Source organism: Dermacentor andersoni, chromosome 7 (assembly GCF_023375885.2).
Source record: "Dermacentor andersoni chromosome 7, qqDerAnde1_hic_scaffold, whole genome shotgun sequence".
NCBI lineage: Eukaryota > Metazoa > Arthropoda > Arachnida > Ixodida > Ixodidae > Dermacentor > Dermacentor andersoni.
This window is the reverse complement of record NC_092820.1, coordinates 148594990-148618195: the sequence shown is the minus strand read 5'-3', so window position 1 is coordinate 148618195 and position 23206 is coordinate 148594990. Positions and strand designations below refer to the sequence as shown.

The 23206-nt window shown below is 49.1% G+C and overlaps 1 long non-coding RNA gene across 1 annotated transcript in view; it reads left to right on the top strand.

Moving 5' to 3' along the window:
* Nucleotides 1-23206, top strand: part of LOC129385561 (uncharacterized) — a 400056-nt gene that overhangs the window by 219910 nt on the left and 156940 nt on the right. Inside the window, exon 2 of the long non-coding RNA XR_008613031.2 lies at nucleotides 13599-13711. This is a non-coding gene — a long non-coding RNA (uncharacterized lncRNA). The remainder of the gene's footprint in view (nucleotides 1-13598; nucleotides 13712-23206) is intronic.

Here is a 23206-nt window from a genome sequence, read left to right as displayed (position 1 = left end):
TCCTCTCTCTCTTCCCCCTTTCCCACTCCATTTTCCTCGTCCACGCATTCCTCGCAAGAACGTACAAATAAGCCTCTCCAGAAATCTTAGATCGGCGCTCACTGCGTCAAGCGCCGGATGCTCAAAAGGCTCCGCGCTGCAGTACTGCAGGCCCGGCGGGCTAAAATTAGACCTCTACAAGACGTATTGCGGTGGACGTTACGTAAATGTGGCATGTATGTTGCACAGGGGACCTTCCCTGTCGCCTCCGCGGCACCTTATGGAAGCTCTCGGGGTGCGCGCGATGTGACAACTGGCACCTGTCCCAGCTACTCTTGTTCTTTGCTTTGATGGCATAATTGGAGAACATAGCTTGGCATTCAGGCACGGTGTCGCGAAGGTTCCGCAGCGTCACCCCTCACGCAAACAGCTCCGAGCGGATGCCAGAAAATCGCGCGGTGCATTCGCAAAGCAACGCGACGCGACCGTGCCGCGGCCTGCCAAGTATGGGGCAAACAGAACAGCGCGCGCTTCTGTTGACAAGCTGCTTTCGTTAGTCGCGTGCCCGACTTAAAAGTTTTGTCACCCGGGCTTTCCTCCCTGTGGCCTAAACACGGGGGGTCGGACCGTAATATTGTCACCACAGGCTTTCATATGACTTGAATAAGAATACTATTTGAAAATCTGGCACGGCGCCACAGTGAACACCCGTGAGCCAAAGTATACGGACCGTGGGAGCGCGCGCTTAACTATGCCTAACTAAGCCTAACCGCATCGAGGCGCCACCTTCTGGCGCGGCGGCGAATCCTGTCGAGACGAGCGCTCGAGCGGCGTTGCGCAAGCGCGGCCTATCATATAAACCGCCTTGTCATGTTGCGTTCCTTAACGAGCTACGCGTGTCGTCGAGTTAACATTCAGAACACGAGGTCGCGGGATCGAATCCCGGCCACGGCGGCCGCATTTCGATGGGGGCGAAATGCGAAAACACCCGTGTGCTTAGATTTAGGTGCACGTTAAAGAACCCCAGGTGGTCGAAATCTCCGGAGCCCTCCACTACGGCGTGCCTCATAATCAGAAAGTGGTTTTGGCACGTAAAACCCCATAATTTAATTTTTAAATTAATTAATTGACTTAACATTCAACGGGCTCAATGTGCCCTGCTCCGGTATGCGTCCTCCTTATGTGCTCACCTCTTTCCGCTGATGGACTGAGGCACACGTCAATAAAGTTATCTCACTCACTCACTCACTCACTCACTCACTCACTCACTCACTCACTCACTCACTCACTCACTCACTCACTCACTCACTCACTCACTCACTGAGGCACACGTGCTAAATGAGGTGCCTGGCCCGAAAGGGTTGGTCTATCTCCAAGGGAGGTGCTTCGCACCTCCATACAATTTTCACATACATACACATACATACATACATTTCCCACATACATTCCCCCTGACATACATAGACATACATTTCCACATACATTTCCACATAATTTCCACTGAAACATACAATCAGGGCTGGAGCCCTTGTCAAGCTACTGGAAAAGCGGCTTTTCTGTTCCCGTCCTCATATTTCGTCTTTGTTATTTGTAAGGAATGACTACGAAATAAAGAATGTCAACTTTTCAAGCTTGCCTTCGCGACCGGCTGCTTCGAACGTGGAATGGGCATCTCTGCCCATTCCATGGTCCAGGTCGAATAACAATGCGAAAAGAAACAACAACACGTGAGGGAGAACGTACCAACAGCTTCAAATAACGGTCGTTAAAGGCAACGCCAGCATCGCACTCACCCTGATTTTCATAACAGTCGCAGCAGCGGCGAGCACTTTGAAACCAGCACTGAATCAGGAAAACTGTGCGAGCCCGCGCATAGCGTTCGCATGTTCGCGTTGCCCACGCATAGTTCGTCATCCCTCAACAGTACTCCCGCGCTTTATTTTTGGCACGTGCACATTCCTTTCCGATTTCCCTTTTTTCATTTTGCAGTCTTACCTTCCCGCAATGTGGGTTAGCAAGGCGTATTTTTCTGCTTTTTGTTTATGGCCGTCTGCAACAAAATTGCAGGGCGCGTAGACAGCCTTGCTTCTGCTATCGGAGACATAGATGAGCCTCCATGCAAGATTTCACTTTTGAAATACGAGTGGATGCATCCCGGAAGAGCCTACCGAAACTGAGAGGGAAAAGAAACGCGGCCATTACTTCCCACCGGAAGTGACGCAGGACTCAGAACGCGCGCGGCTCCTGGACGTGCCGTATACGAGCGTGGGCGCCGCGCAAGCGGCCCGCGTCTGCCGCGGCGCGCTGAAAAAAAAAAAAAAAAAATATATATATATATGTCGTAGACGACGTGCAGGTTATTACGTCACAACCGCTAATCACCAGCCAGTGCACGCGTCGTCTGGTTAGGTGCTATTTAAAGACTGCTAATAAGAAAACGAGACAATTACCAGCCCTGTCACTTTGCCAAGATTGCTTCAGTAGTGCAGTATACTACTCTTAAACCAGTTTTGCCTAAGTGAAATTTTGTTGCTGTGGGCCTTCGATTTCGCTCTCCATTCGGTCTCATTTCTGTCTGCAAGTATTTATCCGTCTCCAAAAAAAAAAGAAAACTATTGGTCATAAATGGGCTGATTATCTGACTTCGTGCACGTTTGTGATCTAGCACTAATCACTTTTTGATGTCTTTTTGTTCATCGTTGCATGCACACTTCTTTTAAGACGAAGCTTTCGTTGCCTGCTATCCGTGGTTTGGCCTGGCTTGCTGCTGTTTCCGGTGTCGTTGTCATCGTCATTATTATCATCATTATCATCGTGCTCATCCTTACAATCTCGGCGGATACATTCCTGGAGTTACATACAAAAGTTGTACGCGACCCGCAAGCATGTTATATACCAAGAAGCAGTCTCATATAACCACTGTATGCTGACCCACAAAGCAGTACCAGTAAGCGCACCTCTGTTCTGCCCAATCAAAAATAAATTCTCCTCACATGAAACACAATCAGTGTGTGTGTGTGTGTGTGTGTGTGTGTGTGTGTGTGTGTGTGTGTGTGTGTGTGTTTGTTTGTTTGTTTTCAAAGCGCCCTTCGTGATCGCGCTTCCTTTAGCCAGGTGGCGAGCAGGAGAGGATCTGCGCGTTTCCGTGTACGCACTTGTCAGTCCCATATAATGCTGTCGCATTGAAATGTCCTGCAGACACACGGACATCTAGGCCGGTAATGATTGATTCATGGTTTGAAATTTCCAGTTTTCATCCTCTTCCTGACCTTCGCATTCCTTTGTTCATTCTTCCCTTTGTTGCTCCACATCACGTGCCCTTTCTTGTCACGTATTTCACACGCCAGCCGGCTCAGGTGTTCATTCTTCTCGTGGGCAGGGCTGACCTTCCACTCCATCACGGCCACAACACACATTGTCTGACATATCTTTATTTCTCCCCGGCATTCTGCTTTTACACCCACACGTCTCACCGCCGTTTCTTGTCATCGCAGTTTTCGAAGGCGCCGCGTGCTGCCCTGTGCTCACGCTACGTTCTTTCGAAGGTATTTTTTGGTTAGGATGACCAAAAAGACATGTACGCAGTCTTTCGCACCGTTCGCTACCGTCGCGGTTAGCTGAGTTGCTGGCTCGGCAGCGGCAAGGGCCTCCGAGATTGGTCGCCGCCTGCGGCTCGCTGAAAAAACGTTTGCAGGACGCTTAAGCTTCGCCTTTAACTGCGAAACGCGATAGCGTTCAATGATCCCGGACTGCTGCTCGCCCTTCCCGACAACTGAAGCTTATGTAACCGTAATGCTTGTCGAGAAACGCTAGCGGCGAACGCTATGCACGAAGGCGAGCTTTCTGGTAGAAACGCGGCCTCTTGCGTGGGCCGCGATGCGGCGATGGCGAGCGCCATATGGAGGTGCTGCATGGAACCGGGCGCACCGCTTTATGGCCTTTGAGATTTGCGCAAGCCGGCGCGCGCCAATCTCGGGGGCCATGGCCGCTCTACGAATGGCAGTGGTAGGAGCCCGAAGCGCGTACGTGCCGGAAGTTCGCACTTCATGGTTGCCTACATGTTATATGTTCAGCGACTCCGGTTTTTCCGGTATGCTGATGACGCTATTACCTTGGTAAAAGAAGTACCTATGCACATTAAAGCACATTTCATTTTTGCCACTTCTGGTCGAGCAACCTGGGGCTGCGTAACGTCGCTTTTCTTCAGTTCGGCTTGAGTGAATACCCTGCACCACGTGAGAAATGCAGCTAGGCGACAAGGCTGATCACGAGCGTACACAAGGGAGAAAAGAAGCGTTCGTGCTCAGAAGCCAGAGGTATGCCACTACACCAGAAGCGAAAGAACAGCCAGCGCCCTTACCGTGTTTTGCGGATGTAGTGACCTTTTTTTTTTTTTTTTGATGTAGTGATGTAGTGATATTTTTTTGATGTAGTGAAAACCTGGCTGCGGCTTAGCTCAGCTTATTCTGGATATACAAAGCGAAAGCTTGGTTTAGCCTGGCTAACTCTTGATTTCACTTGGTTCGAGTAAAGCCTGCCTTTATCTGCGGTTGTGGTCCATCCTCCGGCGTTTTGCGAGCCCCGAACGGCTCGCTCTTCCTCAGTATCCGACGCTAGCTTCGCGCGCTTGGCGTTCCGGACCCTCTCCAGTGAAGCAGCTCTCCGGGCTATATCGGCGGGGTGGTCAGACGCTGCTTGCCGACGACGACTCAAAGCCACCTACAGAAGGCGGCCTGGCCTCGCTATCATCCATGACCAAGCTCGCGTAGACTAGGCGAGCGCCGCGCTCCTCTTAGCCAGGCGCGCGGCAAGTCACGTGGTCAGACGGCGACCTAGCTGCGGAGAGCGCATGCGCCGAACCGGCGGCGGAGGCGGATCTCGGCTCGGCGAGTCACGTGATGCGTTGCAAAGGCTACGGCGCAGCTGCGGTCAAATGAAGGTCAAATTTCTGGCGACGGCGAAACTCGGCTCGACGTGGTTTCGGCAAATATAAAATTAAATATTATGACTTGTTTGCTGCAATGCAGTGGTTATCTGCAGCATTGTTTTTAACCGATCGCAGAGGAGAACGTGGTGACGTCGATGATGCTTCTGGTGCGCGTCACTGGGCTGTGATGTGGCCGGTAGTGATGTATAGGGATTTGTTTGCGGAACTAAAACATTATAAACATTTCGATATCGGTGCTTCGAGGTACGCTAGGAGCCTCTCCAACCGTCAGTCTACGTAACCCGAAAGAGAAATGCGGTGACTTGGAAAGCGTTCGAGGGTCTTTTCAAGGGCTGCAGAATTAATAAGAGAAACAGAGAGAGAGGTGAAGTTACATTTATTGACAGTACGAAAATTGTACATTTACCTTCCCTCCATTTCTGCCAAGATTACTTGGACAGTGTCTACCTTACTCGTAGTCAACCAACTCGCAAATGTGAAATTTCATTGCAGTTAGCTTTTAATGCCTAATAGAAACAGATAACGGCCTATGAGGTACACCTAACTGCAGCGCTCCGGATAAATTTTTGATGCCACCATGAGTGCTTTGTAACGTTCACCTAAATCTACCTCTATGTATACGCGGGCGTCTTTGGACTCTGGTGTTATCGAAATGCGGTCTGGACTGATCGAACCTGCGACCTCGTGCTGAGCACCAGAACGGGCCCCAGCCGCTCAGGCACTGAGTCAGATTTTCCCCCAATTGTTCCGCACAGGTTCTTTGCTTTCTGGCTCAGGTGTTCACGGTCCTCCCTAGTAACAATGCTTGAGACTGCAGGTAGCTTGCGCAAGAAGTCTATACGGCGCCGCTGTCAGCTTCTTTTGCGCAGTATCAGTGGAAGCCCGGTCACTGCAGCTGTGCCCGCACACCGGAGGTCACATTCGCTTCGCGATTCTTGGCGAGATGAACAAGTCGCTGTTGCTAAGTGGAGAGGTCGGCGACATTTGCAAAAAGCTCGCGGCGACCTTTCTCGTCGTACATCTGCAAATACTGCGAGCAATATGTTCGATAGCAACACGGGTTCACTGGCTCGTTATATATTATTATTCTTTTTGTTAGTTGGAAAACAATGACTTCTTCGCGTCCTCTAGGCTGCCCAGCGAAGCCCGGGTTTTAAAGGTGAATAACTTCTTCGTGCTGCAACAGTATGCCGGGAGCATGTTACTTTACGGCTGTTTCAAAAAGGCGCGCACTGTTCTTTTTTATTATTGAAATGAAAATGAAAGAGACGTAGTCACCTTATAATGGTGACGGCTACCCCTTTTCTCATCGCAGAAACAACAATATAAAGAAAATATGTAGGAAAATGAAAAAAAAAAATGAAAAGAAAAATTACATCATACGGTGAGAAAGCCACAGCACAGTCCTATACGCCTATGAACATAACAGTGTAAAAGTCGAATGCAAGTTGCACCACATTGAGTTCGTAAACAAAGTCACAAACCACACGCAAACGGCCGAGATATAACCTTCAGCAGAAATGGCGCGCTTATATTATTCTTTCTTTTTATTCCTTTCTTTTCTCGTAGTGCTTGGGCGTATGCTTCGTTACGTGCATTTTTGACCGTGGCTTTTCGTTCTTTTCACGCTCCGCATTTGTCACCCTCGCACCGACGCTTCAAGGGCGCGTGAATTGTAATTCATGCGCTTTCGTTGGAATTGTGCGTAGCAGGTGCTCCAGTTGACCGGTTCCGTCTCGTTCGCGTTTCAGTTTATCTAGGTGGTGCGTGCACATATTCGGTGTGGCAAACTGTAATGGTATCCCATGTTCCGAGTACTAGGATTGATTCGACTTCCTTTCCTTTAGACACGGACAATATATTTGATATCTTCATTCTTGCGCTATGCTCAAGACAAGCAGGACCGAACGAAACAAACTTTTCAACTGGTTTAGTTGGTATCAGGAGACATATACCGTTCTTTTTTCAGGACCGTACCGAAATTTTCGGGATTTTCTCTGGCAGATGGCATAATTGTAGTCACCGAGCAAGATTACTCAGAGGTGGACATTCCTTGCTCAAGAAATTGAAATGCATAATCGACTACTTAAAGAAAAAAAAATCACTAATTAACCCGTGTCCCCAGGGCGTTCGATCTCCTCCGATATATATATATATATATATATACATACATACACCTAAAGAGAGTGAGAGGAGGGAGGAAAGAAGAGAGAGAGAGAGGAGAGAGAGAGCCATAGAATGCGTGTTTCCAAGTCTTGCTGCGCGGACAGGTAGAAGATCCGAATCTGGCGTGTCCCAGCAACGGTTTTCTCTTTACTCGCATCGGGAACCGGTCAGCGGCCTTCTTCGTCTGGCTCGTGTAACTTACGTGCAGTACGCCGAAAGTTCCGATAGCGACCAGCGGTACACAATGACATAAGTGAAGACCCTCGAGGAACGTCGCGTTCCCGTGATCGCATTGGAGCTTCGTTCCCAACGCTGCACCAAATTTCTCTTCGACGGCTCCCTGAAGCGTTGTAGCACTTAACTCGTAGCTCCTCCGCCCAGAAAGCCCACCGAGCTCTTCTGCAGCACCTTCAGGCGACGCACTTGAGTGCGCGATATTAAATACGCTCCACCTGGCTTGGCGCACGTGAATGTGTGATCGGGACCCATGTGTTCTCTGTCCCTTTCTCTCACTCCCCCAATCCTTCTCTCCCTCTCCCGCGTGTAGGGTAGTAAACTGGACAAAGCTTAGTTAACCTCCCGGCCTTTCCTTCCAATTCGTTCTCTCTCTAACTGTCTGTGTCGGTGTCGATCTTCTATTGACTGTGCGCGATATTATATACGCTCCACCTGGCTTGGCGCACGTGAAAGTGTGATCAAGACTCTCTTTTTCTCTCACTCCCCCACTCCTTCCCTCCCTCTCCCACGTGTAGGGCAGCAAACTGGACAAAGTCTAGCTAACCTCCTTGCTTTTCCTATCAATTCGTTCTCTCTATAACTCTCCATGTCGATCTTCTAGTGACTGTGTCGCGATGAAGTGTATACTGAACATGACGCTGACGCTTTGCTGAATGTAGACGCAGTGTAAACGGCACGATATGTGCAGTAGTGTTCGTCGTCGTCTTAATCATCGCCGTCGCCACCGCCTCCGCCGTCATGGTCCACCGTCACCCGGACCACCACCTTTTAAGTCCGTTGTGTTATGATGACCTCTTCTTCGTTTGCTATGCCCACAATTTTACTAATCACTCCACCTAATGCTTTGCCAACCTCGGCTGCCCTTACATTTCCTTGTCACTCACTCTCCAGCTCTAATATAGAATGTCGGTTTTCTGTACGGCGCACTACTGACCAACTGCCTGTGAACCTAGACAAGATTATCAGGTGGTTGCGTGCGTTCTTTGGTTGATACTGCTGCCTTCATGTTTCTTAAACGAACGCCCATTCATTTAATCAGTTTTTGTTTAGTTGGGAACGCTTAGCAGGTCAAGTATTTCGCTATACGTAATCTTGTTTCCGTAATGCCGGAATACCGGTGGGTGAATGCCGGGTATGCCGGAGGAGGTTGAACAAATCGAGTTTTATCATTTAGTTGTTTTATGTATACGCAAAGACTGCGTAACCCGCGTAGCTGCGTATGTTTCAAGCGGCAAAATGATAAGCTGAGATTTACTGCCGATAACGGACACACTATGCGGCCGATAGAAGCCATATTCTATTTTAAAACGGAACATATTTGGATGTTTTATTTGGCAGGCATTCTCATATAAACCGAGCAATGAACAGTACTTTCGCGTTTGCTACGCGTCAAAGTAACCTACCTGAAACCTTGCTAAGACAAGCTTTGTACCTAACGTGACCGTTCATGGTTAGCAAGAAGCAAGGGCGCGTTCGAAGAGGATGGCGGGCAGTGTGAATCAACACGAGCGGAGGGCAAGGGTCGTTGTATCGCACATTTCTTATCTAGGGTATACGGGATTCACTTTCCTTTGCCCGCCGGGTTTATATTGACCGGAGCATGGCTTTCGGCAAACTCGCATTACACTGTGGTTATGCTTTCGACCGCAGTGCACGCAACTAGGTCGGTGTAGATTCGGAACATTAACCGCTCCTGCGGTCATCCCAAGTCAGCGTTTCGGCTGCACGGCTCTCTCGGTTGTACTCGTTGCGGGTTAACCGACCGGGCAGTCGTAATGGCATTTTTTTTTTCTTCCCCGAGGCCAGTGACTCGAGCTGTTTTCTCGCCGCCGTGTTACTTGTCGTCGTTGCTTCCCTTATTTTATTAACACCCGCGTGTAACTGTTTTTGCTTGCTCTAACCCGTGTCCCCAGGGCGTTCGATCTTCTTCGAAGCGCGTATAGGTGACGGGCTTGGCAGAAACGATGTGCCCGCAAATGGCTTGCGCTGACTTCCAAACCCTCGTAGAAGTGAATTTAGATAGTGTAAGATCGTTTGTAGACTTGTTTTAGGCCGCTTTGGCCCGCTCAGTGACATCTTCTCTCGGCTTTAGATAAGCGCTCGCGCTCTTTTATTCATACAATTCCGCCCGTTGTGGCTGCTTTAACATGTCAACTCATTTTATTGGCTCTGCAGTCTTCGTTGTCTATCGACAAAAAGATGACGTCTACGCCTTTCGGTCTATAGCCACGTATAAATTTCCGAACGGCTCGTTTACAGAAGCTCTACAGATATTTGTCTAGAAAACGTCTAAGACCACACGTATACGGGACGTCCAACGAAAGTCTACGTATCTACCTCACCGCAAAACTTCTACTGTATCTCATTTTTTTCATATTTCTGTATATCTCGTAATAATATTTCTATGCATTTTCTATCTTTCTATTGTATTTTCTTTGCATTTCTATTTCTTCTTGTGCGCGTGTTTGCGTATCCTAGCTGTTTCCCTCCCGCCAAATCTAATCTCGTTCCGCGTGTTTCCATTTCTCGTTCGAGTGTTTCGTAGACGAAGCGCGATGATTGCTTTGCACTCACCCCACGCGGCATTCTTAAAGAGATCGCTCCATCCCACGGCGGAGAAAGGAAGGGGGGAGGGGGGGGGGCTCCTGGCTACCTTACTCGTCCATCACAGTCCTTGTACAAGGTGGCATGCACCGAGATCGTCCGAGCGACGCAGACGCACCCGTCCTGTTTACACAACCTTCGTATTGCTTTTCTACGTAGTACGTGCCTCTCTGTATGTGTACACGCGCCTCGGGTGCAAAGGTATATACCCTGTATTCATTATATCGGCTCAGGCACCGTGCCACTTGCACCTCGGCCAAGGCTCGGCCGTGGGCACAACGTATATAATAACCGCGAGATGCGTTCGCGTGTGGCGTCTGTCCCGTAGAAGATAGTCTGTATGTACAATGTTGCACGCTGTGAAAGGACGTTTGCTTTTGGGCGTATGTAGGTTGCGCGGACGAGGGCCTGCTTCTTGTTGTCTCACTCCTTCGCCGCACCGCGGAATGCGAGGTGGAGGACGAGGGGGATGCGGAGGAGGGAGAGCGGTGGTGGCAGAGCGGGTGACGCTTGTCCGGTTGGCCGCGACGGCTCACGTTCCTGGTATCTGAACGGAAGCGCGATAATCGATCTTGCACGAGTTGTCTGCGTGCGGAGCTTTTCAACAGGACGGCGAAGCGGTTTCTTTCTCCGGTGGTTGGCTGCGTTTGTGCAGAGAGCGGCGCGAGGATGATGCGCTCCGTGGACTACGTTTATCTGCTTGGTCAGATTGGAGAGTCGCTGACTCGATAGACGTCTCGCGTGCAAAGGAAAAAAAAGAAAGCTTTAGCGTGAGGGAAATCACTCGCCAACTGCGGCGACCACGTGCGCGCCGTTTAAGTGGAGTTCTGACAAACGTTGCCGATGGAGTGTTTGCGATGCAATTATGAAGTTGGCCCGCATATGGAGTGGAGTTTATGGGGAAGCACCGTCCGTGACTGACTACGGACTCGAACGTTACTCGGCGTGTGTCAGTAGCAACTAGACCAAGTACCGCTGTAGATGCGTGAATATTGAGGGTGGGGGGGGGGGGGGGGGGGCGGGTTGTAATTTAAATTAGGGTGGCCCCTTAGAGAGTAATAGCTTAGCACGAATAAAACCACGGAAACATGAAAGACAGACAAAGACAAGCGCTACCAAACCAAACAGAACCCAAACCTCTCGAGGGTATAACCCTTTCCGGACACAGAAAGCGTAAAACCTGGCCCGGCATGTGGCTTCGACGATTTGGGAAATAAGAACATCGGTGACAGAGGTCTGCAGAGAATAAACAGAAAAGGAATTGCCCAGTGTACGAGAAATGAATTCTAGAAGAGTTGACTGTTGGGCTAGTTGATTTGGCTTACTTCCCAAATCATCGAAGCCACATGCCGGGCCAGGTTTTACGCCATCTGTTTCCGGAAAGGGTTATACCCTCGATACGTTTGTGTTCTGTTTGGTTTGGTAGCGCTTGTTTTTGTCCGTCTTTCTTGTTTCTTTGGTTTTATTCGCGCTAAGCTACTACTTAAGATATGGACGACCAACTAGCCCAACAGTCAACCCTTAGAGAGTGGGCTTGGAAAGCGTCGTTCCAAGCCGGAAAATAGGCGTGGACGTTCTGAAATTGCGCGACCTTCTTATTCATAGGTGTTTATTCACGTACGTAAAAAAAAAGGAAGAAAAGGAGCGATGGTGATGACGATGACGACTATGATGATAATGGATAATGATGCAAGGGGTGGTGGTGGTGGTGGTGCTGGTGGTGGTTGCCATTGGTGGAAACTGCAACTCTGCACTGACGTCATTCTCATCAGGGGTGCGCTGTTCTCGACGCACTCAAAATTCCGCCATATTGTCAAGCTCGCCGTCTGGTCGCACTTTTATTGGCTGTTACGAGGAAAGGACTGGGGAGTGTGGGACCGCAGCCGAATGGCGGCGCAGTGACGGGCTCTCGGAGCTCTGTAGCTACGTCGACGGAATGGTGTGAGAAACAGGCGCAGCTGCGACTGTTGTGAGCACCTCGTTGATATATTATAAGGTTACAGACTTATTGACTTGGTTTGGTGCTCTTTTTTGGATATAGGCGCTACGGTCCCGACGATTGTTGATATTCAACGTGTCGCATACGCGAAATGCAGCGGTGTGCACGTCCCTGATCGAATGGAAAACTCTCGCGGACTTGCGTGGTCTCGCTCGTGCCGTGCGAGATGACACGCGTGGTCGATCGTCTCGAAGAGTTGGTTGGCGTCGGCACGAGATAAGTATGCCTGCGTTTGCGCCCTCGAGAAGCAATAGCAGCGGTAGGCACTTTTAGCGCGAGTAAAGTGTTCTGTTTCTCTGTGTGATGACGAACGGGCAATCAAGGGGGAAAAAAAGAACGCGTATGTGTTGCTGTACCGTTTCATGATGGCGTACCGTTTCATAATTTCATTTTCTTTTTCACCGCCAGAGGAAGCGGAACGATTAGCTGAGCGTCACTGAGAAGGCACTTTCCTTGAAACTAACCCCAGTCTCTGTTCGCCCTGCTTGGCTCCACGCGAAAGCGAAACTGCCGTGGAAGCAAGTACCAGTGGCAATGTTTGTCTGTATGTGTGGCCGAACGTGCCCGGACGAACTTAATCTCGAGCCCAGTAACTGCCGCTAGACGTCGCTGTCTGGCTCCGGAGCGTCCCGACGGCCGCCGTTCGGGCGCTCTACACAAGGGTGACGCGCACTGTACGAACGCCATTTGATTCATTGTAATAACTACCTGCTGAAGCTGTTGCGCTGGGGTCAACTTTAGTAGGCATTGGTAACTCCGACAAAATTGGTATGCATTGGTACTTTGGGCAACATTGGTATACATTGGTACGTTGGACAACATTGGCTTGTATGTGTACCTTGGAGAACATTTGTATGCATTGATGCATCAGAGAGCATTGGAATATTGTTGCAATGGACAACATTGGTATACATTGGTACATTAGACAACATTAGTAATTATTCGTACATTGGACAACATTGGTATGTATTGGTACATCTGACAACATTGGTATGCATGTTCGTAAGGACAATACCACCGTGAGTGCTTAGGGAACAAAGACTAGGATGAAAGTAACTTGGTTCGGTAAAAAAAAAAAAAAAGACTGTGTTGAAAGCTCGCTGACGAGAGTGGAACCAACTTCATTGAAGCGTTTCCATGCTGCTACGATCTGCCAGCGGGGGTAGTGACCTCTACGAATCCAGGGTGTACAGAGGGGGTTTTAAGCAGCCGTTTTCGGCTCCTCGGTGTGCTTCGTTTCATTCGTGCTCGTCTGATAAAATGTAACGTTCGCCACCCTTCAAGCAGATATTGTAAATAAATCCAGTACTCCTCGTTCTCAATGATAACAAGTTCGTCCCTTCAACAAAGTTCTTAGCGTGGACGAGTCGGACGACGGCTTGGGCCAGCTACCCCTTTTTGACATGCCCGACCCCAACTCATACAATTCGCGGCGTAACATCAGAAAGTTTTAGCCATTTATCGCTTCCATAGGAGTCATACGGTAACATGGTAGTAATCCTACGGCCCTGTCGCTGCGCCATATTGTCGGATGAAAATGTTAAGTGTGCAGTCCGGCGCTTTTCCGTGTAGAGCACTAATCTAAGGCTAGAACCCTCTAATTGCACACGTTTCTATGTTGCACATTTGAGAAGTTTTAAATACATGTGTACACTGTTCCCGCAGGAATGCTAAGTCGAATGGTGCGGAACATTTGCATAGCGAGCGGAACCTTTTGACAAGAAAAAGAGAGAGAGAGAGAGAAAGAAAGACATCTGCTAGGCCTGCAGCTGAAAACGGTAAGTCTATCTGCAATTGTTTGCGCGACTTAAAACAATATGGGACCATAGTGCACCTTATTTCTTTATGCTTAACGAGTTCAACTATTCGGTTGCTACACGGTCGTTGACATATACCTCTCTTCTTTTGCGTTTGGTACGCATGAGTCCGTACATGTCGGCTTAGGCTAGCCGAGCTCTACAGGTATAATTGGGTGGTCAGGTGACATCACGCATAATTGTTCTCTTTTATTGTTATTATTTCTTGGGTGTCAAGATTTGTTATCGAAACTAAATTTCCACTGCATATGGTTTCCTTGTGCCATATAAAAAAAAAAAACACCTGTCGAGAGTTCAAATTCAGTGACGGTGACGTTTTCTGCAACCAAGTATTTCCTGTTTTCGAAACAGATTCTTTTGCTAAGTTATCTTGATGCGATTTGGCCAACATGTGTTCCCTGTCCGTCGGCCTCGCGAATTCCTGTTTATGGGCTTCCTGTTACAACTGACGTCCTGCTGTTTTGCGCATTACATGTTAGTTGAGTGTGCGTATTATTTTCTTTCTTGAATGAACAATTTGTCAGCTCCACGTACTTTATTGTGCACGTGGCATGAGTGCAAAATAACAGCTCTCGAATTGCGTGGAGCCTGTACCGTTATTCCTCATTTATAACTCCCACATAGATTTTTTTTTCTTCGTCTCCAGAGTGATGTAAACTATTGCTATGGCCTTCCCGGCGCTACGTACGAATAGACTTATTTATGAACGAAAATACTTTTAAAAAATCGGTGGCGATTTAGTGGTAAATACGAGAGAAATGGGTCTGAGGCCCCTTTGAGGTCGCGGTCATCAGTTCCTATCTATCTATCTATCTATCTATCTGTCTGTCTGTCTGTCTGTCTGTCTGTCTGTCTGTCTGTCTGTCTGTCTGTCTGTCTGTCTGTCTGTCTGTCTGTCTGTCTGTCTGTCTGTCTGTCTGTCTGTCTGTCTGTCTGTCTGTCTGTCTGTCTGTCTGTCTGTCTGTCTGTCTGTCTGTCTGTCTGTCTGTCTGTCTGTCTGTCTGTCTGTCTGTCTGTCTGTCTGTCTGTCTGTCTGTCTGTCTGTCTGTCTGTCTGTCTGTCTGTCTGTCTGTCTGTCTGTCTGTCTGTCTGTCTGTCTGTCTGTCTGTCTGTCTGTCTGTCTGTCTGTCTGTCTGTCTGTCTGTCTGTCTGTCTGTCTGTCTGTCTGTCTGTCTGTCTGTCTGTCTGTCTGTCTGTCTGTCTGTCTGTCTGTCTGTCTGTCTGTCTGTCTGTCTGTCTGTCTGTCTGTCTGTCTGTCTGTCTGTCTGTCTGTCTGTCTGTCTGTCTGTCTGTCTGTCTGTCTGTCTGTCTGTCTGTCTGTCTGTCTGTCTGTCTGTCTGTCTGTCTGTCTGTCTGTCTGTCTGTCTGTCTGTCTGTCTGTCTGTCTGTCTGTCTGTCTGTCTGTCTGTCTGTCTGTCTGTCTGTCTGTCTGTCTGTCTGTCTGTCTGTCTGTCTGTCTGTCTGTCTGTCTGTCTGTCTGTCTGTCTGTCTGTCTGTCTGTCTGTCTGTCTGTCTGTCTGTCTGTCTGTCTGTCTGTCTGTCTGTCTGTCTGTCTGTCTGTCTGTCTGTCTGTCTGTCTGTCTGTCTGTCTGTCTGTCTGTCTGTCTGTCTGTCTGTCTGTCTGTCTGTCTGTCTGTCTGTCTGTCTGTCTGTCTGTCTGTCTGTCTGTCTGTCTGTCTGTCTGTCTGTCTGTCTGTCTGTCTGTCTGTCTGTCTGTCTGTCTGTCTGTCTGTCTGTCTGTCTGTCTGTCTGTCTGTCTGTCTGTCTGTCTGTCTGTCTGTCTGTCTGTCTGTCTGTCTGTCTGTCTGTCTGTCTGTCTGTCTGTCTGTCTGTCTGTCTGTCTGTCTGTCTGTCTGTCTGTCTGTCTGTCATTGTTTCTTAGCTTCCTATGATGTGTGTGTGTGTGCGCAGCGTCCCACGTAACATTAAAAATACGTAAATTCCATGTAGCTGGACAGAACAAAAGTAACGTTTGCCATCGCTTGGAGATACTCAGATAGTTTTTTCATCCCGCTAATCACATAGTTAGTCATAATTAATTAAGCAACTTCTCAAATATTATAATTACATGAAAAGTGTCAATGAGAAAATTGCAGAGCAACATGAAAAACTCCCGACACAGCGTTCTCTTGCTCAGTCCATGCGACAAAGAAGTGTTTTTCCGAGCGTGAGAGAAGGCCACGAATACACGCAAATTGCCGCCCGAGTGGCCGCTGGAGGCACTCTGCACGTCGGGCACTCGAGGCACATTGCCAGGGCAGTCGAAGCCCATCCCCGTTGCTTAGTTGGTGCATATAACCGCGGAAGAGGCATTTGGCTACGGAAAAAAGCACTTGTGCGAAAACTGCCCCATACCCGTGTTGTGGCACACAAAGATAACCTTTATTTGCTCACCCGGCAGTCATTTTCTCCTCCCCCTCCCCGGCCTGTACAGGTGCGGCTGCACATAACACCTTACTTCCTCATTGAAGGTCACGTGACGCCTGAGTGACTCCGAGAGTTTCGTGGAAGCACTTTCGCGCACGGATGCTATCGCCCACGCTGTGATAAATAAAAAGAAAAGTGCGATGTAAAGAAAGCGATGCAATTGTGACTTTCACCCCAGCGGCTAGGTGGAGATGAGTGCCTGCGATAAGACGCCTACCGTCATCTATGCGTGTTACGAAAGCATTCTCATATCGAGCCAAGTAATACATGCCGCGTTATCTCCATTACAGGGGCCATTACACGCTTGCGCTTTGAAGGTGCAAGAAGTGTGTCATATTCTTTTCTTGTTTATAACGGTGTAGTGCCCACGTGTTGACAACTAAAAAGGCAGCGAGGAATATATCAGCCGAGGAAGAGCTCGATCTCTTTGGCAGCGTTCGAAAAAGGGTCATGGCGAATGCTTAGATTACCAGTGGGCTTGTTTTCGAAAGAAATGCAACCCACTCCACGCTTGTTTATCTATAGGCTGTTCTATATCTATAGATATAGGCTGTATATCTATAGGCCTGTTCTAACATCCCGTTTGTAAGGCCCGGAGGCTCCAAGACTCGGGCGCTGAGCGGGCAATCGAGTGCGCATGCGCAGAACTCATGAATACTTTGTTTAGCGCAAAACGACAGAGACAAGAAAGACGACAGGACAAGGCGCTTCCACGTCTTTCTTGTCTCTGTCGTTTTGCGCTAAACAAAGTATTCATGGATTCGCACCAACTAGCCCGCCAACGCATTATGCGCAGAACTCTCGCTCGCGATTGGCCTCCGTTCTCGCGGTTGCTTAGCTGAGATATAAGGCGCTTTTCACTGCGACAACAATTATGTGGAACTTCCCATGCAAATTTTCGCCGTCGCCGTGATGTTCCGTATATATTTATGTACATGTATGCCACGCGCTTATATATGCCGACAACATGCAGTCCCGTCAGAAACGCAAAGAAAAAAAAAAGTTTCACATGGCGTTATTGTACACAAAGCGTCGCAATATGCCACCATCACGTTGTTACTCTCGTCCACGTTTACTGCAACCCAGTATTTTTCAAAGAGTAATACGTGTGCACAGACAAGCTAAAACTGTCTAATAAGGGGGGTTGCGGCGCAGCATGCGACATCAATGGACACCGCCTGCGGAGGCGTACAGGATATGCAAAATGGCATTCGCAGGCCAGCCAGAAGGTGATAGGAGCAGGCATCTCGTTCGTTATCTCGAGAGGGAGCAGGGCTGCAGCTTACTCGAGAGGGTGGGGGGCTAATCTGAGAGACTGTCACCGTTTCCTAACCGCCTAGTTCGTGTCTGCAGTCTTGCGACGCGAAGTGGCAAAGTGGTCTCCGTAGCAAGTCGTCGCCACTCGACCTGTGGGGTCCTGAATTCAGTGGCCGTGCTTTGACACAATAAAGGGGTGGCGTACAGGCGAACAAAACGATATACGTAGAGATGCCGCCACGCTTGCCTAAAGCGCTATAGAGGGTTACACCGGAAAGCAAACAAAGAATAATACATATAAGCAACCTATATAAGAATAGTACATTTAATTATTATTAAATATTAAATGCATATATATTAAATACATATTATTATATATAAGAATAATACATATAAGCAACCTATATGTACCACACGTTGGAGACTGCGTTAGTTACCTGTCCAGGTGATTGTGGCTTGGGTGGACGAAAACGGTGCTACAGCAACAGACGGATCTAGTCTTGTGGAAGCATGCGACGAAATTTAACTATCGTTGCTGACAAGCATTGTCTCGGAAACCAAGTGGCAGGGCAATCGTTATCGCTTTCTTCGACATGCCCAGAGTTAGTGGCATTGTCCTCTTGCGAGTCAAGGATGTATGGTGGCACGTATATTTTGTCCTTTGCGTATATGGCAGCGCCTCCTGCTCGTGGGACCGTGTGCTGCTCACAAATGAGTCCAGTATACCCATCGATTTGAAACAATGCCATCTTGATCGATTTGTTTCTATTATTATTATTATTATTATTATTATTATTATTATTATTATTATTATTATTATTGGGGGAGTGCTTGAATGAAGCCTGCTTCACCTCCGCCCGGGGTCGGCCCGGTATTGAACTATCTCCGGGATGGGCTCACGCTCATTGGTTTTTATTTTTGACTCAAGAACGCGAAAAATCATAGGCCGGCGCACTCACTCATGAGTACACTCACACTCACTCGCACTCACTTCAAAGGCGCTAGTGCGAGTGCGAGTGAGTCTGAGTGGAGGTGAGCGTGAACCTGAGTGAGTTCGCGGCCTGAAAAAATGGTGGGTGAGTGTGAGTGGGTGTTCTCCCACACTGACGACCTATGCGAAAAATACGTGGATCCCTAGCCATGTACAGCTTCGCTGTAAAAACAACGGTGCAAGATACAGTTATAAAACGGTGTTCGGTCGTCAGGCCTCTCACAATCAAACACCGGAAGTTTTATAATCGCGCCCTAATTGCTTCGTGATTTCTTTATTTTTTTTTCTTTGAACAGCTTGGCTATATCGTTAGCTAGGACCCCCCAAATATGCGAGAGAACACTGTATGCGAAAAGTGAATTATGCACCATTACGGGAGTCATCGCTTGTCAAACTGAAAGTTTCCTTGACGAATGTCGTGGCTCTCCCTCCTTCTTACGCACCCCCAACGGTTACAGATCGAAGTTTCGGCAGCCAGGCACGTATAGACAATAACAACCCTCCAGTAAACGCATTTCGAGAGCGGCAAGAACACAGCGCCTCACCCGAACCCTTCCAACTTCCACCGTACTCTCCCACGCGTCTCGCTGTGTACACCCCGCGACAAACCGAACACGTGACCCACATTTTGAGGTAGCGAGCGTTGGCTCGCATGTGCGCACCGCTTTCCGTCTTTCTGTGCCTGGCGGTGCGGTTGAGTGTACCGCTCCTTCTTGATCGCTAAATCCCTTGTCCGCGAAAAAAAGACCACTGCTTCGTCTTCTTCCTCTCGTTTTCTTCTCCGTAGACTCTGCCGATCGCCCGGTAATGGACGAAACTTGTTTTTGACTCGTCTATGTAGTAGGCTCCGCAAAGGCCAGTGGTGACCCTCCCCTCTCCCCCCCTCGTGTTTTCTTTCTTGCTCGTCGCACAAGCACTCCCTTGTAGCCCCGAGATCGTTGCTCAACAGATGCTTCCCGCGCCGCGCGCTCGCGATGTATACACGCATCTCGACGAACTCAACGGACACGCGGAGCAGAACGAAGCAAGTTAATGGATTGGCCGACGCTATCGGCTGTCATTAGGAGCATTATCGCTGCCCCAAAGGCAACCGGCATCGATCACGCCGAGTTCGACGCGAGAGCGCTTGCTGCAGATAGGGAAGTGGGATGGGCCTCGCTCTGTATAGAGTTCAACGTGCTTCGCCGTCGGTGATGAAGCCGCGCGGAGACGTAGCCGTACACGGGACGCATGGAGGAATGGATGTTTCTCTTCGCCGTCGTGGTGTACACGTGTGTCCGAATGTAATGGAACTGGTAGCGTGTACAGAACTGTAAACGGGCGCCGCCCGCCTGTATATATATATATATATAATCTTCGCACTGGTACACGGCTGCGCTGCAGAGCCGACGATACGATTGCCAATGACAAGGCTACCTAATGCCTGTATGTGATCGTCGTCGACAAGGAGGGTCGTACATAAAATGTGGCCGCTTTAAGGTGCGCGCATCTGTCAACCGCGTGGTGGCGCTGCAGGTGACTTGAGGCTCGTTGGGCGTACGGCGCGGCTCCTTCGTCGGCAGCGTAGCTAATCAGCGACGTACGAGAGGCATTCGGGCCGTTGAGCACGTGGGCAGTACGAAGACTGGCGGGGCGCTGCCCTTTTGTGAGGTTAAGCGCAGTGAACTCTCGTTATAACGAAGTCATCGGGACGGGAGATGGACTTGGTTGTAAGCCGCATTTCGTTGAATGTGGAGAGGCTCCAAACGGGTTCTTAATAACGCTTATAAGTGCACTGCAACAGCGCTCTCAGAACTTATATTCAAACTTGGCTCACGTCCGTGAACATCGGCTTCCTCAGTCGGTCGTCACCACGTGACGCGTTTACAGTCTCGAGGAGCTGCTGCCACGTGTGGTGGACTGACGCTGGAGTGCTATTTACCATTTACTATTTACTGTTTACCTTCACAGCTTGGTCAGAATCGAGTAATGCGATATTTCGAATAAAGCGATTTGGTTATTACAGGTATTGCGTTGCTAGCTGGTGTTTTAACTCAATTTCCGGAAACTTGGGTCCTAATTTCTTTTCTTTGTTAGTTAGTTGTACACCGCCTGTGATCCCTGAGAGAATTACTGTGAAAGAGCGACGTGTTTTGAGCAGGCTGAAAACATGCCCCGAGTCAAAGTACTGTCTACGCCACTGTTATACGCCTATCCGTAAGGGAACGAAGCATTGTTGATATGAGTGCAGAGATGACAGGAACAGCACAAGCGAACCAGATATCGCGCCGTTCGCGTGGCTCGGTTTTATCTATGCAAATTCCGGAACGACAGGGTTAAACTTGATGCTTGCAGCTTGTGGATGTGTGTGTGTGTGTGTACGTGGGCCTGAGCACAGTTCATAGGCCTGAATTAGCCAGCACACTTTAGGTGCACCGAATTTTTATTTCTTCGCGGTGTTCGTCTAACCAAAATCGAAACCACCGAAAGGCATCACGCCTCGCCAGCGTTTGTCGCTGCGCGCGCACGTAGGCACACGCATGAACACAGACTCGCACAGACAGACAGACAGACAGACAGACAGACAGACAGACAGACAGACAGACAGACAGACAGACAGACAGACAGACAGACGAACGGACAGACAGACGGACATAAAGACAGACAAACGAACATGAAGACAAACAGACGAACACGAAGACAGACAGACGAGCACGAAGACAGACAGACGAACATGAAGACAGACAGACGAACACAGACAGACAAAAAGACAGACAGACACGCACGAGCGCACAGAGAGAGAGAGAGAGAGAGAGAGAAGGGGTTAAACCTGTAGCTGCCTCTTCGATTACCTCGGAAGTCATCTCGGTGACGCGGTAAGCCAGCGGTCTTACGAGGGGACCCCAAACGAACGGGTGCGCAGCGCGCCACCACATCGGCGACCCATTTCTACTCGTCAAGTATCCGCTCCAGCAGCTCTCTCCCTCTCTCCTAAAGTGAGCATCGCTGCACCCAGAGGAGAATAAGGTTTGTGTTTGTTGTCCACAACGAGGCATTGATAAGGAAGCAAATGGAACCCCTATAATGGTCGTAAAGGTAAGGGCCTCGGGCCGCTCTATATCTTTACGTTGCAGAAGAGATAGGCGGGGGAGAGTTATCACCCTCGCGCGCTGCCTCACGCACAAGGACACTCTGCCCCGTCGACGCCGAGATGGCGCGAGATACCAGAGAGGGGGGAGCGTAAATATAATTCTCGGCGATAAGGGCCTCCCCCAAACCTGCGCGCGTAGTATAAGGCACGAGTTAGAAACGCTGAAAGGAGTGGAGAAAAAAGAAAGAACAAACCGGAAGTGCGCAGTAGGAAGTTGTTGATTTGAGCTGCCGGGCCGTATGAGGTGTCCCTAGAAGCGCAGCGGTCGTAACAGCTCTTTGGGTCAGGGTCTCCGACGCTGTGTATATATACGGCTCCGAGCTATATATGTATACCGACTCGAGCAATGCGTAAGAGAGCAACAGGCAAATTGGCCTTTACGAGGCCTCATAATCGTGAAGCGCATATCTCCCCTCATAAAAATTTAGAGGACGCTTAACCTTCGTGTTTAAGAGTGGAACGTGACAGCATTCAAAGGTCCATGACTGCATCTCGCGCTTCCCGCTATAATTGCAACTTCATCATCAGCCTATTTTATGTCCACTGCAGGACGAAGGCCTCTCCCTGCGATCTCCAATTACCCCTTTCCTGAGCCAACTGATTCCAACTTGCGGCTGCGAATTTCCTCATTTCATCACCGCATGCATCCTAGCTTTCTGCCGTCCTCGACTGCGCTTCCCGTCTCTTGGTACCCATTTTGCAACTCTAATAGCCCACCGGTTATCTACCCTACGCATGGCATGGCGTGCCCAGCTCCATTCTTTTTATTTCTTGATGCAAATTGGAATATCGACTATCCCGTTTGCTCTCCGATCCACACCGGTTAACGTTACGCCTAACATTCTTCGTTCCATCGCTCGTTGCGCGGTCCTTAACTTGTTCTCTAGCTTGTTTGTAAACCTCCGTGTTTCTGCTCCATATGTTAGCACCGGTAGAATGCATTGATTGTGCACCTTTCTTTTCTTCAGCTGCAGCGTCTGTAACCACAATGTTTTCAGGGAAACGCTCGCACTGAACACTATGCACGAAAGCGAGCTTTCTCGTAGAAACGCAGCCTCTTGCGTTTGTCGTTCCTGGATATTGCGCCCAGCCGCGCTGAAAAATCACACCATTTTCAGGTTTCGGTTATTGTTGCGCACATTTAGTGTTTGACTTTGATGGGAATTTAACATAAAAGCCATGCGCTGTCTGTGTTTTGTTTCACGACACTTATTTTTCTGCTGTCATTTTCAAGATTCTGAGGAATAACTTTGTCAAGAATGTAAGACAAGGTCTGAGCAACCTTAGCAATATTATGGTGTGGCGATATAACCCGCATGTACCGCACGTCATATAGCAAGGCGTGGCATATACGCATACCTAAATATGCACGGCAATTTTCGCTGACAGGACGCCAATGCCAGCACAGCATCTTCTGCGACACTGGGCCCTGTTGGGGTCTCGGTGCTGACGCCCGTTATTGCGAATGGGTCGCAAGCCCCAAGGGTAGCGTTGGCCTGGCGGCCTGGGGCACTGGAAGCATCCGAAGGTCCCGGCAAAGCATGAGAAGACTGGTAACAGAACAACTTGTTTATTCTAACATAGCAAAAGAGCGGCCGGTCAGGTCGACCGAAGTGGAGAGACGGGAGAGCACGTAACTCAACAGAAGAAA